The sequence below is a fragment of the Chinchilla lanigera genome, unplaced genomic scaffold (assembly GCF_000276665.1).
Source record: "Chinchilla lanigera isolate Chin_1 unplaced genomic scaffold, ChiLan1.0 scaffold00001, whole genome shotgun sequence".
Taxonomy (NCBI): domain Eukaryota; kingdom Metazoa; phylum Chordata; class Mammalia; order Rodentia; family Chinchillidae; genus Chinchilla; species Chinchilla lanigera.
In genome coordinates, this window is record NW_004955402.1 from 14,963,020 (window position 1) to 14,979,755 (window position 16,736).

Here is a 16,736-nt window from a genome sequence, read left to right on the forward strand (position 1 = left end):
CTGAGTGCCTCAGTTCTAATTTTGCTCTACCTCTTTCTAGCTAAGTGTGAGGGTGCTTCTGTGAGTCTCAACCTTTTTATCTCTAAAAGATACATCAGATCAGACACCACTGACAAGAGTTGTGGAGTTCTTAGGGTTCCCATATATAGCTATTGCTCAGTTAATTTCAGGGCTAATGCAGAAGAGTGGAAGAAATTTTTTCTAAATAAGCAATTTTTCAGGGTATAAAGACAAACTTGTAGCTACAGAAAGTGCTGTAGTCCTTAGGTAGAAAATCAAAATATTCCAGTATCATCTATTAAAAGTCATAATGACTATTACATCTTTGAGGGCTTGGTCACTTAATACATGACTTCATTTAAATAGGTCCCCTGGCATGGAATACGTGGAAGAATCATATATTGGTGATCACTTTCAACACAACTGTAGGTAAAGGGATTGTCTCATTGGATTGCATCATTAAAGTATAGCTATAGTCCAAGGAAAGAGTCCTTGTAAACTAAGTTGGAAACATTTAATGAGTAAAGGGGTAAGATAGTTGTCACCCTGTAGCCTGCTCGAAGTTCCAATACTCTAGCTATGTAGTACCATGAAAAATTAATCTGCCACTGCTAATTACTTTCTCAGAATTTAGTACCTGCCACTTTACTGTTACTTACCAAGGCCTGGGAACAAGACCTGGGAACAAGGCCCAATCACCATTTTTTCTAGTCTAACACAAGCTTGTCTCATTGGCCTTTAGTCAGGGTCCTTTCTATGTACTCTCTGTCTTTAGTTTTCCTCACAAAGCACATCATTCTATACCATAGAAAGAACATGAATTGTTGAAAGGTATTATCGTTATTTTAAATTTCCATTCTACATTGCTGGGAGCATGAAATTGGAATATCCCCCAAAACACATGTGCTAAAGGCTTGGTCGCCAGTAATGGCTTTCAGAAGGTGACTGGATCATGAGGACTCTAACTTCATCAGGTGTATTAATCCATTGATAAATTATGATGGCATTACAGGGAGGTGATAAAAATGAGGTAGAACCTATTTGAAAGGAGTGGACTGTGGGAATGTGACCCTGGGGACTCCATGTGGTTCCTGACCACTTCTTTCCTTGTTCTAGCTCTTTCCCGGCCTCTTGACTTCCTTGCTGCCATGAGGTGAGCAGTTTCCTTCTGCCATTCCTTTCAATCATGATGTTGTGTCTCACCTCAGGCCCACAACAAAGTAAACCACCTTATTATGGACTGAAACCTCTGAAACTATAAGCCAAAATAAATTTTTCCTCGTTTAAGTTGGTTTTCTCAAGTGTTTGTTCACAGTGATGAAAAACTAATCATCGGTTATTTTATAACTTTTAAATTCTGTCATCCACAGAAGCAGCCGTGTCACCAGTAGCAGTCACAGTCATAACTGGTTTTTGCTAAAGGGCATAAGACCAAGTGAGAGCTGAAGAAGAGCTTCTCGCCTTTTGTGATGTGTCACAGGGCTTATCTGCCCAGAGCCTTTCCGCATTTTCCTGATCCCAGCTCGTCTGTCTCACCACTGTGTCTACTCAGGATCCTCTCCATATTTTACTGTGGCCTCTATGTAGCTGGGTTTCACGTGTTAGTTTACACAACTGTATTCACTGCTGAGAGTAAACACCCTGTTTCTGCAACCTCAGGACACTGGTTAGACATAAAATGGACATTAAAAAATTGAAGACTAATGAATGGACAAAGAGAATAAAAGGTGAGGATACAGAAACCAGAATATAAAGAAACCCAGAGAGACTTTTATGTCTTAGCCTTCTTTTTAATTTATACCAAATGTGGAAGAACTTCCCAAAAATGATGGAAACCCTTATGGGAATATATGGGAGAGGGATCTTTGAGGTCACACTCCTTCCCCAGGGTGCAATGAGCTTCACTCTCCGTGATGCCAGTGGGTTTTCTCTGGGCATCTGGAGGCCTGGCTGTTACTCAGCCCCCATTTCACCATAAGGCAGCCTGGTTATCATTCTATTTGAGAGAATTGGAGCTACTTTTCACTTGGGAGAGTATAATAAAAATCAGCTTTTCAGTCCCAACTTTGGATGAACAACCTTTCTCTTGAGAAGAAAAAGCAATAATTTATCACAATAATGAGATTGTGCAACAGGCTCTGAAAATGTTTAGACCACATTTATACAGAACAGTATTTGCTCACACTCCAGATACCACCTGCAATTTATGGTTGAAAGGCAAGGAGTAGGTAATAAACACAAGCATAAGTTTATTGAAACCATTTTTATTACTTTTTATTTTAATGAAAATACTATTTGCCTGTTCATTTCATATTAAACTATAGTATCCAAAATTCTCAACCCTGGGTTTTCAAAATCAATTCTGGCAGGATTTACCCATAACACAATAATTCATTTTTCCAAAGTAAATAGCACCACTGATGTAGTGTGCTCTGAAAACTTGTATTCCAAGCATGATATTAGATTTTAGTTTATATTATTGAAAATGCCTTCACTGGGTCTCATAGAATTCATTTCCAAAAGCAATTAAATGTTTCATAAGATCAAACTCAATATTTAATTTTAAATTTAAATAGAACAAATAAATTTTTTTCAAGTTTATATAAAGAAAAGGTTGGAAGTTAGAGAAAGTAGTGGATTTCATTACACTATACAACTTTCAGTGACTTGAGAAAGTTACATTTTTCTCTTTAATTTCTTGAGTTATAACCAATGAAAAACAGGGATTGTATAAGTATTATAACATAAAATATCACAAAGCAAAGTTATTGTTATCTAAATATTTAGGTAAGTGTGCTAATAGATTTAAAATATTCTAAAAGCTGTCATGCTTCAGGATGGGGATAGGGTCTGAGAAATGCATTCTTTATCAGTTTTGTTGTGTGAACATTGTAGAATGTACTGTCACAAACTAACGCAGTTTTGATCTCACAAGGTGATATAATCTTGGAACCACCATGGTAAATGTGATCTTCTGTTGCCTGAAACATCGTATATGGTGTATAACTGCATACAATTAATTGAGATACTCACATGTTGAGTGAGGACAGTGTGTAATGATGCAACATGAATTACTGACTGGCTACTTATAAAATATGAGCTAAAAATAGGGGAAAAATAACCTTAAATACAGGAGAACAGTGTAATAAAACATAACAGAAAACATGTTTAGTGATGCATTCATTTAACCCAGTGATGGCATGTTAGTAAAGGCAGAAACCTAGACTGCCTTTGTTCATTTTTGCAATAGACTCAGAAGGATATCTTCCAGTTCCCTTCTACCTCTTCCCTGGAAGAATCATAGTACAGGTACCCACTCCACTTCCATAGCTGCATGTGCAGCTGTTCATGCTCTCTACAGTCACCCCAGATCTCTAAGTAATATATATCTCTCCTCTCCCATTCCTCTTTGGCACTCCTTCCCTACTCTGATTTCTGGCTTCCATGAGCTAAGCAGTTTTGCTCTCCCATGCCCTTTTACCATGATATCTCTGTCTTGGAACCAGCTGTTCATGGACTGAAACTGTAAGCAAATTAAACCTTTCCTCCTTTAAACTGTGGATGTCAGGTATGTGTCTCGGCAATAGGAAAGCTGACTAATACAGAAAATTGGTCCTGAGGAAGTAGGGCAGTTGCTGTGACTGTATCTGATCTTGTGGTTTAGAAGTCTTTGGAACTCTCTTACTGTTCCAGTGAGTTTGGAAAGGTTTGAAAATGTAGTGTAGAGAAGACTTAGAATGCAGAAAGCAGATCCTGATGGGTGATTCTAGTCAGAGGTCAGAAGACCAGAATGTTGATAGGAATGCAGACACCGAAAGCCAGGCTCAGAAGGCTTCTGTTGGCATTTGGATTAGAGACCACGTACGTTATGCTTTTGAAGAAAATTTGTCTACATTTTGCTCATATTCTGAGACTTTGTAGGAAACTGAGATTAAGGGTGGTGGACTAATTATTCTTGCAGAGCAAATTTCAAGGTAGCCCAGCATTCAGGGTGTGTCATGGGTATAGCTGAGTACTGTTATCCAGGTTTGTGACAATCGGGGGGAAAGGCAGGGCAAAAGAATCTGAAATTTTGGCCCACAAGGAATCATGGGTCCAAGGAAGAGGCAGCTGCTAAAGAGATTAACACCATCGAAAGAAGCTGGTCTTTTTTTCAGGGAGAAAAAAGAGGATATAAGGACATCTTAGGAATTAGCAAGTCCTTATCCATAGCAGGCTCAAATGTGCAAAAGTGTAAACCTTTAATTTGAAAAGAGTCCTTGGGACCCTTGCCCAAAAGGAGCCTCTGAACTGGTTCCCTGGGATTCTTTTCACTCTTTCCAGACATTCAGGCACTCAGAGGCAGCCATGTTCCAAGGGTGCTTGGTTATTGTTACCACTGACAGCTGAATGTGGCATTGTCTATGTGATGCTGGTTGTACTGGTAAACAGAATGCAAGAGTTGTAGGTTCAGGACAACTTTCATCAAGATTTTGAAGGAAGGCCTGGGAGGTTAGGCAAGGAGGCCTTGAGAAGGGTAGTCCCTAAAGCTAGAGGAATGAAGCTGAAGATGCAGTGGAAACCTGAGGTTGTCAGAGATGCCAAGAATGTGAAAAGTCTGCAAAGGAAAGCAGCAGTTCAAGAGTGGAGAAAGGAGACAGCCCAAGAGAGAGTCCATACAGGTATTAATCAGCAAGGCCATAGGTGTGAAGGTGTGCACATCTAACAGAACCCACATTTCACCATCATGTGCCCCAGACATCAGATATGGAGCTACATGACTTACTGTTTGCCTTCCTGGGTCTTACTTTGCTCCAATTCCTTTCTCTTTCCCTACTCTTTTGAAGCAGGACTATTTACCTTGTGCCATTGTACCTTGGGATTATATAACTTGTTTTTGATTTTTTATAGAGGTTCACAACTAAGAGTTTGGATTGAGTCTCAGAGGAGACTTGGACTTGGGATTTTGAAAAATGCTGGAACTACTGGAATTTTGGGGAAAGGATTATTGCATTCTGGTTGTATGAAGGATAGTTTTATTATGTTAGATGGAATTATGAACTTGTTATTATCTTTATTTGGAGATTAAGTTGGTTTAAGGAGATGTGTTTGGTTGTAAAGTTAAAGGGTGGATTTTGACTATTAATCCTGATATGTTAACTTCATTGAATTAAGAAATGTCCAGTAGATTAGTGTGCTCTTGGATATGTCTGGGTGGAAAATACATATTTCATATATTCTTCTGCTCTGCTTCCTACCTGCCATGAACTAAACAATTTTGTTCTGTGATGACCTTCTGCCATGATATCTCTGCCTTGGAGCCAGTTGATCATGGACTATAAACCCTTGAGTAAATAAAGCCTTTCTTCATTTCATTGTGGGTGTTGGGTATTGTGTCTCAGTGATGGGAAAGCTGACTAATACAGGAAGTAGGGCTGCTTTAGTAAAATATTTCCCTTCTCCAGATCAAACAAAGGAATAAGAACAAGTAGAATAACAACTGTATTTCACAAATATCTATTCACTTAATGAGTATTTACTGAATGCCTGCTTGAGTCATGCATTCTGCTGGGATATACTTGCAAACTCAGTTGTAATCCAGCGGAGGGCCGTAACAGTTAAACATAGTAGAGTGGCACATTAAACTTAATAATGTGTTATTGCCAAATAGTAATGACATGAATCACTATGAAATTGTTTTCTATGTGTATTCTGCTGTATACTATATATTTTTCTATATATTATACATAAATACACATATATAACATATGTATTAATATATGAATAATTTTAATACATATTAATATAAATGAATATTTTTGCTATGTTTTATATAAAATTTGGTATCAATAATTAATATTACCCAACTTATAAACCAGGATTTCTTTGATTTATAGTAAACAACACTTTCTTTATTGTCTATTTCCTCATCCTTTCTTCAGCTGTAACAGGGAGTATGTTTTTAACTCTTATTGATTTGTAAAAACTTTCTATATTAAGATTCTATTTAAGAGTCTATATTAAGATTATTATTAACCCAGTTTTGTCAAAGGTGTTGCAAGTCCTAGTTTTCCTTTTTACAATTTACTTTTTTAAATGATTAAGAGATTATAGCAATTAGATAATATTTTAATTATAAATCATCAAGTCCTTTAGTTGTTTTTGGTTTGTGAATCTGTACATGTTTACATCCTAGTTGGTTTTATAAGAGCAAGGACATGGTTGGTGTCCTGGTTACTTTTCTCTCATTACTGAGACAAAATACCGGATGCCCATAATTAAGGAAGTAAAGGTTTATTTAGCCTACAGTTTGTGGATGTTTCAATTTATAACCAGCTGGCTCCAAGGCATGGTGGCACATGGCAGAGGGTAACAGTTCATGGGGCAAAGACAGAAAAAGCAACAAGAGCCAAACGGAGGAGCAGCAGAGAGCAAGCCTCTTTTCCTCCCTGATATTGTATGCAACTACCCACCTGAGGGCAGGTGTAACACTCACACCCATAGTTCCAGCATTGGCCTATGGATCAATCAAAAACCCTAGAAGTCCACCACATAACTTCATAAGGCTTTGTGGGGACATGCAGACAGAAACCATAACACATGGATTGAAGCAATGGTCTAAGGAAAGCATGACTGAGTTTTTCCAAGTATCCACTGATGTTCTCTAAAGGAATACATAGAGGAAAAGCTCACAAGATCCCAGGTTTACATTTTAAATTTGGCAAATAAAGAGGATGGCGAGGGAGAATTCTGTTCCCTTAGGAAAGAGACTCCCCCTTAAGCACTCACACTGCAAGTCTATGGAGAATGAGCCCTGACATCCATCAAGGCCCAGAATGTCATTTGGGGGAAGCATTAACATGCAAGATATAAAGATGTTTGTTTCACAAAAAAATTTTTTCTTGCTTTCTTAAGAGCACTTTTATTAGGCACTCAGATTATTAAGACAAGCTGAGATTTGGATGCAGAATTACTTGGGAGGTTAAGAAGGCCTACTTAGGATGGAAGAATGTAGTAGGTAAGACATAAGCTCAGGGAGTGGTGGACTGGCATGATTGGAGAATGGCATACAGTCAAAAATACATGTGGCATCTTGTGTTAACACAGGCAATCTCAATGTTACTCCTGAAAGGCAAGAAGATATTTGCCACGAAGATGAGGTGGACAGGTCAGTCTAGGAAGAATGACGTGTGAGCACAGGTGTTGGAATGGAACGGAGATTACAATCCAGCCTCTTGTCTCCGGGCCAAGCATACACAGAGCCTTTTGGAAATTATAAAATAAATGCTGACCTCATGCAAAGACAAATTTTCAAAACTGTGCCCTTTTAATATGAGAAAGTAAAGAAAAAGCACAAACTTTTGTGGATGAATTAGAAAAAAGCTGCTGTTTCCTTTAGGCTACTTCAGTCTTGGACCAGGGCCCATGGCTTGAGAAACAGTGTAAGTGGGCTTTCAACTCTCATTTAGCCTGGAGCACGCAAACTGCAGAGTCCTGCCTGGAGCCTTGCATTATCTTTAATTTCTTAATCCATCTCTTATTTGGAAGCATGCAATAATCTTTCCATTTCCTTGTAATCCACCTTCTATGTGCCTGCAGGATGATCTCTGTAAGATCATACTTTCACTTCCCTGCATCTTCTTTGACTATGTTAGTGGCCCTTAAACTTATAAATATTCATTGCCTTCAATAATATTGGACCAAATCCTCCCCCTTTACAACAAATGTTAGTGATTAGTTGTTTGTAAACAGTGCAGCTATTGTTCTACTTTCTGTACCCACAAACACTTGTATTTTGCAGCTCCTCTCCAGACATGGAGTTTCTTATCCTTTAAATCCAAGAAACTCTAACTTGTTTTGGTCAATAGAACACAGAAGTGGTGGCATGACAGTTCTCAGTCTAGCCTTGCACAGCAGAGAATTCTGTCTGTGCCTTGCAAAGAAGGCAAAGCAAGCCTGCTGGAGGATAGATAAAAGTCACATGGACCAGGGTGAATCAGCCTGCTTGTCCCACCTGAGCCCCTGGAGATGTGAGATGTATCTACCATCAGACTGCACGTCTGTGTCTGTCTACAGGATCATGAGAAAGCCCAAGCCCTATCGCTAACCCACAGAATGAATTAAATACTTTGTTGTTATAAACAACTGATTGGGGGGGGATAGTTTTTCTGCAGCAATAGCTAACTAATACAGGCATGTTGTATTAAAATGTATAGATGTCAAAATTTGCATGTAAACATGGTTCTAAGATTCTGATGAAATGTTCTAATTATAGTAAAGGTGAGTACAAAACAACAGTTTATAACAAAATAATGTGAACTTCACTACGTACATTCTCAGGCTACTCTATCAAAAAGGCATCATAAAGTGGTAAAAAGGTTGAATTTACACCTGGCACATTGTAACTGCCTCAGCAGGAACTCCGGATTGATGCTGTGCGTTGGCGTTTCAAATACCCAAATCAGCAATTAACTCTGTAATTTTTCAAAGGGATAATTCTTGATCAAGTTCTGAGCAAAATAGAAGTTTTCTCTTCATGTATGTGGCAATTTACTGGAAAATTTACAGTGTCTTATGATGTAAAAAAAATTGCAGCTTATATCTGAAATTGAATAAGGACCTAGGATTAAATATATTTTTCTTAACTACAATATGCCCGCTAAGAATTTAGAAAGAACCAGGGTCAGGTTTTTGTTAAGCACAGTTGATCTATGCACTGAAGGATGTCTAGCTTGATCAGCTACCTCCAAGTTCTGTGGCAAAAATAAATTCTCTTCATAAGCTTCTAAAACATCGCAGAGGGACTCTAGTCCCCAGGGAATCCCTGCTTTGTGAGTTCTTGCTGTTGTGACCCATGCTGTAGCTCATTCTAGTACCTTGATTACACTGATCAGTTTATAGGCTCCTGCAACAAAAACCTGAGCTTCTCATAATCATGGACCATTTTGCTTTTTTTAGTAAAGTCAGGAAGTAAATAAAATAGAAGAATGTGTTACAGTTATTCCATGACTTGTTATGGGGTTGCCTTTTGATAAACCCATTGTAAAGTAAAAATATCGTAAGTTGAAAATGCATTTAACAACTTAACTTACTAAATATTGCAGCTTAGAGATACTGTCTATTGTATAGTGTCAGTGACTTACCCTCATGATTTTGTGGCTGACTGCTGTCCAGCACTGTGACAGAGTACTCAAAACACAGCATATTGCAAATTTGGGAAAATATCAAAATTCAAAATTCAAAATTCAAAATACTGTTCCTAGCTTTTTGCACCATCATAAGTCAGAGATTATCTATACGTAATGATTTACCAGAAAGCAAATATAGTATCATAAGTGTTAAAAAAATTATGCGATATTAAAGTAATGACTGTGTAAATACATAAATTGTAAAGTTTGGGGCTTCTATATGTGCACAGTTGTAAGTGAAAAAGTCAATGGCAAAAATGAAATTAAAATTAATTTACCTATTAATCATATCTCAACTAGATGGGCAACTGACTGGGTGGACGTCTTACAATTTGACTTAAATTTAATAAGTAAGCAAATTAGTACTATTCTAAAAGTAATGTTTGCAATAATAATTTTGTGGAAACTGGCATCTAAAGTAACAGTGGTTGTTTATGTGAGTAACAAGTTTACTTAAAAGGCTGAGGGCAGAGCAGGGTGCTAAGAGTGGCTTATTGAAATCAAACCTCTAGAGTAATCTGCATAATAATTGTCCTAATCATTTTCCTAACAGAAAAACTGATGATGTGTAGACTTTCCCATGACCACATGGTGAGTCAGGGGAACAAGGAAGAAAATTCATGATTCGCAGTCCCAGACCACTGCTTCATTATTTTAGGAGACCCAGATCTACCACTCGTGGGAGGTTAGCCCAAAGCTCGCAAACTAGGTCGCCGGGTGAAGTGCAGCAGCGCTTTCTTTGTTCCAATTTACAGGATGAAATGATGGGCATGGACCTGGTAAATTGTACTTGCAATTATTTTCTTAATTATAACTGCAGGGTAACTTCCGCAGATAGGGTGCATAATATAGGAAGATCCCCCCCGCACATTAAGGCGGAGGGCAATTGAAGGTCTCCCATCTTTGCTATAAGGTGTTGCTATCTGCTATCTTCTAAATAGAGCACTTCACGTTTTGATGTAGTTTACAACGTCTTCACAGAGCAACGGCAAAAATGGTGAATTTGGAAAAGAAAATCTGTTTATGTGGTTGTTGGGTATTACACGGAGAAAAACAAGCCTTTTTTTGCTACACCTTTTACTTTTCCATCTGTGGTTGTCTTCTATACGTACCGTGAAATATGTTTTTCTGCTTGTCTGTTTCCTGGAAGAAACGATTATGTAAGAATCTGTTATTTGCCCCTATTTTCCTCCCCATTTACTTTACCAGTGTGAGAGACTCTGCTGCTCTGGCCCCACATTGTCACCCATTCTATTTAGGTAAAACAGATCCTAGAAACATTATTGATTTCTTACGGAAAGACGGATATGAATGTCTGAGAAGAAAGAATAAACAATGAACAAGCAAACTCTCTGAAAAACAACCCACAAAGCAGAAATAAAAACCAAAACCTCAACTTGGTCAGTCTCACAGCTAATAAAAGTAAAGAACAAATGGGAGGAAAAATGGAATGAAAGATGGGCTTGTAAAAACCGAAAGAAAATAACTGGGCAGCAGAGGGAGGGCAGATGTCCTGGGGGAAGAGTAAAAAGGCGCCAGAGCAGAGAAAGGGGCCGAAAGAGGAAAGAATGGGACCCAGCAAGGCAAAGGGTTGAGTCCTGCTGTTTTGTAACACAGTGCAGAGCCACTTCAGTGTTAGAAGCTAGAGGAAGAGAGAATATGGGACTTCTGACTTCAAAATTGTGACCACTTTAGCTGGTCCTCCTTCTCCACCCAACTCATCCCCTAAAAAGAGCCTACTAGGAGCTATCCTGAATTCTTACCCCTACAAACAGATATTTTTTTTTTTCCCTAGAAAAGACATATACCACTAATTGTTTTATTTCAGAAAGTACATTTTGGCAGGGCTGATTTTATATCCCTAAGTGCCCCCTAGTGACAAGGTCCAATTGCAAAATCTCTTTTGCAGTAATTTTGTTCTAACCACTTCCTTTTCCCAGTACAAATGTGGCCATCTCAGGGATAAAGAATCCAATTTATCATCAATTTATTTTAATTAGGCAGAAAGTTACATTTGAGTGTGTCTAGGACATCATAACAATGGATCACTGTTTTTCTTTATAAGTTAATTTAGAATTGAAAAACATGTAGAGTACCCTATTATAAGAGCAGGTTTCCCCTAGTTACAGTATTACAAAATAATATGGGAATTATGAATAGTCACAGGAATATGATTAGTCATGTCCCCCTCCTCTGTTGCTGCTTTATATGAAGATTCCTGAAATAATTTTTTTTCACTCAGCCTTGAAAACAACAAAAAGCAGCATAGGCATAAAGAATCACATTCAATGCTCTAATTCTTTTACAGTTATGCTTTCTTCTGATTGCTTTTGATATTCCTATAAATTTAGCACAGTAGCTAAGAGGAAAGACATCACAATGATCAATATTTAGGCTTCAATACTGATTTAATCACTGTGTGCTATCAGGCATTTTATGTAAGTTCTTTAGATCTCACATTTTTTATCTGCAAAATGGGAATCACAGTAATAATACAAGATTGCTGTGGGATTAAATGAGATAGCACATTTAGAGCTTTCAGCAGCTTGTCAGCAGATATTTAGGGCTTGATAAATGATAGCTACTAAAAGATGCACAGCTCAATAATTGAGGTTGGCCAAGTCTGTCTTTTCTTCTTTCTCTAAAGTTATTTGGTAGAAACAATGTTAATTCTTTGAAGCAGAGTCACAGTAACCTTTAAATAGAGTGCGGACCTTGTTTACTTCTGATTGATGCTATTTTTAGATTCTTTTTCTAACCCAAGTGCTCAACGGCTTAACTCCAACATTCAGCGAATATGGTTCTGCTGCACCATATTTAGCAGATTTCTGTGAAACTGAGAGGCACAGAGAGACATTATCAAGTGGCTTTGTATATTCTCTTACACATTTAAAGATTCTTGAACATATCTTCATTTTTTTAAAACATGGAAACTAAGGGATGGTGGTTCCATCAGTTGTTCTCAGTTAGGGAAGGACAACATGCCCAGGGAGTTATCAAAATTTCCTGGAGGAGATTGTTTTCCTCCACAGGAGGCACTATACTCTCAGGATTAGAAGAGCCCCGCCCTTGAAGCCCTCTAGCCAGTATCATGATGGAACTACGGTAATTCCTTAATCATTTCTGTGATAGAAACAAGGTTAGGGAGTGAGCAGGTCAGCAACTGATTTTGAACAAAAGCCCAGGTCTATTACAAGTTTTCCATGGATTTGCTTCTGATTCTTCATTCCAAATTTTTAGCTCCAAATATTTCTGGTTTTCCTCACTTTCACTCCCTGTCATGCATTAGTCTTAGTTCTACAACCTATTTACAGACCTAGTTAAAAGGGAAAGTGATTAACATGAAGTTAAAAGGATGAGTATTCAGTTGGAAATTTCTCTGATGTGTTCAGAACAATGGAAAGGTCTTAGTGCCCTAGGCAGAAAAAGGTTAGGGGTACTAGGCTTTATTAATTTTCATTATTTATTTGATCAGGATCAAATGTTCACTGATGAATCTATTTTAAGAGACTGTCAAAATTTACACCCCAGGCAGGGGAACAGTAAGTTATATTTAAAGAAGTTTGCTAATTGTATTGAACTTGAGGCAAGTAAATACCTTTATTCTGAAAACCTCTCACAGTGTGTGGGGCATGAATCAAGTTTACAACAGTTTGTCCTGCCACATATATTTGTATTGTACTACTATTAGTCATTGAATTTCCATTCACCTTATTTCAAGTATACCTGAAATATCCAGAGATCTCTAGTTCTTTATCTTCATAGCAACCTAGAATGCCACATTTATAGCTGTAAAAATTGTTTCTAAAGTTCATTTTCCATCTCTAGGTGTAACTCTGTTCTCTTGCCTGCACATTTGCTATCTGTCTCCTCTCTTTCAGGTTCAAATGATTTGTATGATTGCTTCTCAGGAATTGTTACTGTTTTTCCAAGTTATTCCTGTTCAATGTGTCATGCAAAAACTGCATAGCACAGTCTGGTATCAGTGATCTGAATCAAGTTAAAACCAGATAGAACAAATCATTTGAGGAACCCTGGTGCTGGAAAAAAAGGCACCGGTGAATGGGCAGAATGGTGGCCTTGTCATGACAATAACAAGCATAACCAGGAGGTACAAAAGAAGGTACACATGAGTTTGAACACTCCATTCATTATTTGTGCACCATTTAGTGATACCATACTTGATTTACCCCAAAGATGGTGCTAATTGAAAGAAAAATCATGTACATGTATTTTCAATACAATGCACAGTACCTGCCATTTAGTTAGCATTCCATAAATTAGGTCTACATGAACACATGAGTGAATGATTCAGTAGCTACATACCACCAATTGTGTGCCTTGCTGAATATGATGGGTCTATTTCCACATAGCTCACTCTGCTTTGTTCTCTGATGACTGACTGTGTGTTGTGGCTTAGATCAAGAATATTCCGCAAAGGCCTCATGCTGTTGTAGGGGGAACTTTTGGCAGGCGATTGATTGGCAATTGAACTATGGGGGAGACATAGCTCACTTTCTGTTAGGAGGTGGGATCTGTCAGAAGAGGCAGGTCATCCGCTCCTCCCTTCTCTCTCTGCTTTCTGGCCAATGTGCTGGGAACAGCTTTCCTCTGTCCAGGCCCTTGCACCAGGTCTTCTTGGCTTGGATCCAGCTGACTATGGACTGAGACCTTGAAAGCTGGTCCATCAAAATAAATCTCTTTTTCTTTAAATTGTGGGTTTCCAGTGTCATGTCTCAGTGACAAGAGAGTGACTGAGACACCGTGCTTCTCATTCTGCTGCTTTGCATGTGTACCCTGCTATCAGTAGAAAGGAAACACATAAAGGTGTGCACATAGGAGGAAATCCATCATTATGAATGCAAAAATTAAATCAGGATAAATGTCTACATATATTTAATTTGGGAGTTAATAATCCCATAAAGCCAGGAGAATTACAAGCTGCAGTATAAAAATTCAACTGTGAGTTGAGGCATCTAGGTTGTTGAGATGTACTTTTAGTTACTTGGAAGGAAAACTGATTATAACAAAATGTCATTCTGTTCGTTTATGGAAAGGAACTGGTAATGTGTAATTGTTTGATCAATCTTACATGCCTAAATCTCGTTATCTGTGCCACCATTTTGAGGATAATATTATGTAATAAACAATCACTGTTAATATCCTTTCACCTTGTTTTGAAATTCTGTATCATTTTTATTTCTTTTTTACGCTGTTTTGTTTATGCATTTGTTTCTGTTATTTTGGTTTTTTCTTTTCTCTTTAAAATGAATGACAAAATTTATATGAATATACAATGATAGCTGGGATTAGGTGTATTGCTGTCGTCTGTGGTTTATCGAAAGGAACAGTTAATGCTTAAAATTTTTTTTGACCAATTTTGCATGATTGTATCTGGTAATCAGGATGACTGATCTGAAGAAAACAATATGCAGTACAAGAACCATTGCTGAACTCCTACCATCTTGTATGGTGAAGCTCTGCCTCATTTCCAATTTTTTTTTTTTTTTTATTACTTGTTACTGTCTTTGGTTGTTTTCTCAATCTTACATTCTTATTTCTGGTGGACTGAGCAACTTCGTTCAAGATAACAGTATGTAATGTGGTAACTGTTGTTAATTCCTACCACTTTGTTTTGAGGTCATGTATCATTTTTGTTGTTTTGTTTTTGTCTTAATTGTTGTTGTTTTGTTAGTTTTTTTTTCTCTTTAAAATAAAAAAAAGACAAAAATGTCATTCCTCTTCCCAGTTAAAAGAGAGCAGGGATAGGACAGGGATTGGACAGTTAGGGACCAACATGATGGACAGCAGTGGGGTAGGAGATTGGGTTGACCAAATAAGCTCCTGGGAATGGTAAACTGTTACCACTTGTAGCACGGTATGTTTCACACACCTCTAGTGAGAAACTGATAAAACCACAGAGGCAGAATATTTTATGATATGAGAAACTGTTACCAAGCAAAGAAAAATCTGAATAAGCTTCTCTAGCTTCACTTGCTCTAAGTCAATGTCAAAACAACTGGAGGTCACAGAACTGGGAAATACATTGTTAGTTTCCTGCTAGCCTTGCTATAGATAACATTTCAAATGTGTGGGCTATCATCACAGTTGCTTGGGTTATTTCCTGGGGACATGAAGGTCACTGTTGCTGAAAACACTGCTCCTTTCCTTGAGCTCACAGAAATCTGATGGCTGACTGCAATGGGATGAAAGGTCTGGCATTTTTGTCTTCATATTATGTCTCTTTGCTGTCTTAACCTTTGAGCCAGATTTTGTGCAGCTCTGCACATAGACATGTTGATCATTTGAAATATTTTGGATAATACTATAATACAGAGGTAAACTGACCTACTGCTCACTGGACCTGCTATGTCTTTTCTTTTGCTTTCTCTCCTTCCTCTTTCTGCCTGCACCATTGTGCTTTTTCAGAAGCTGCAAAAGCTCATGCATTTGCAGTCCTTTGCTGCTATCGCAGGGTCCAGATGCACAAGGCCAGGATGTGTTGTGCAGGATGATTGCTCTAGCAACACGAAAATTCAACAGCCTCTAGCACAAATTGACCATGACTACCCACTGAAGAAGAAACATCTTTTGGAATCATGCCCCTGGCTAATGGGACTTACCAGACATTAGATCACCCTGGAAAATCAATAAAACCTGGTGCTCTCTTTGTTCCTGGAGCAGCAGCTTTCTCACTCTCTCAACCAATTGACTCCTTTGAGCTGAATCTACAATATGCTGAACTCTCCCAGATCAAAGAAAAAGCTTTGCCTGTGTAGGGGTATACGTATTGCAATATTATGCCCAATCATCTGCTGTTTCTGGGTCAGAAGATCCCATCATCTGCTATTGGAGAGATCATAAGGCAAAGTGCTTACACCACAGGCAACCCCTCCAAGAACTGTTCTGCAAGACAGATCCACAAGGTATCCTTGGAGAGAATGAGTTAAGGCTAGGAACCAAAATGGAACCAAAGCTGTGTCTACCTTTCATGCAGATATTTTCTTATAAGACTGGAAAATGAAGTTATAAGAAGGTAAATTTGGAGTGGATGAAAGGAAGATTTTAGAAGAGGAGAGAAACAAAAACGAGAAACTTTATTATTTATCTATTCATTCCAAAATTTTGAGATTTATTATGTAGCAGGAAAGGTGCAAGTTGTTGAAAGGTCAGGGATGCATATAATCGGATTGAAAAGATACACTGCACAAAAAAAGTTCTCTGCATCTTTATATAATCACAATGTGGCAGGGGCTGGGGATTTAGCTCAGCGGCAAAAGCGCCTGCCTGGCAAGCGCAAGGTCGTGAGTTCGGTTCCCGGTACCGGAGAAAAACCAAAAAAAAAACCAAAAAAAAAAACAAAAAAAAACAAAACAATGTGGCAGATGATATGATTAAGGCGTATTAAGGGTGTATTAAGGTAGAAATAACCAAGAAGAGCTCTTTTCTAATCAACAGGAACTGGTACGTTTACAGAATTTCCTGGAGGAAGTGTCCACAATCTTAAGACAGAGGCAAAACTTGGAAGTGGGGAGAAGGGTGGGATGAGGGGGGAAGGAAATGGTAAAG

At 38.1% G+C, this 16,736-nt stretch overlaps 1 protein-coding gene across 4 annotated transcripts in view; it reads right to left on the bottom strand.

Annotated features, from left to right (window-relative positions):
• Positions 1 to 16,736, bottom strand: part of Chst9 (carbohydrate (N-acetylgalactosamine 4-0) sulfotransferase 9) — a 223,140-nt gene that overhangs the window by 70,313 nt on the left and 136,091 nt on the right. Inside the window, exon 1 of one of the 4 annotated variants that reach the window (XM_013506121.1) lies at positions 10,280 to 10,297. The exons of the other annotated variants lie outside the window; for them this stretch is intronic. The gene's annotated coding sequence lies outside the window, so the exon portion shown is untranslated. Of the gene's footprint in view, positions 1 to 10,279; positions 10,298 to 16,736 lie in introns of those variants that run through there. 4 annotated transcript variants of the gene reach the window in all.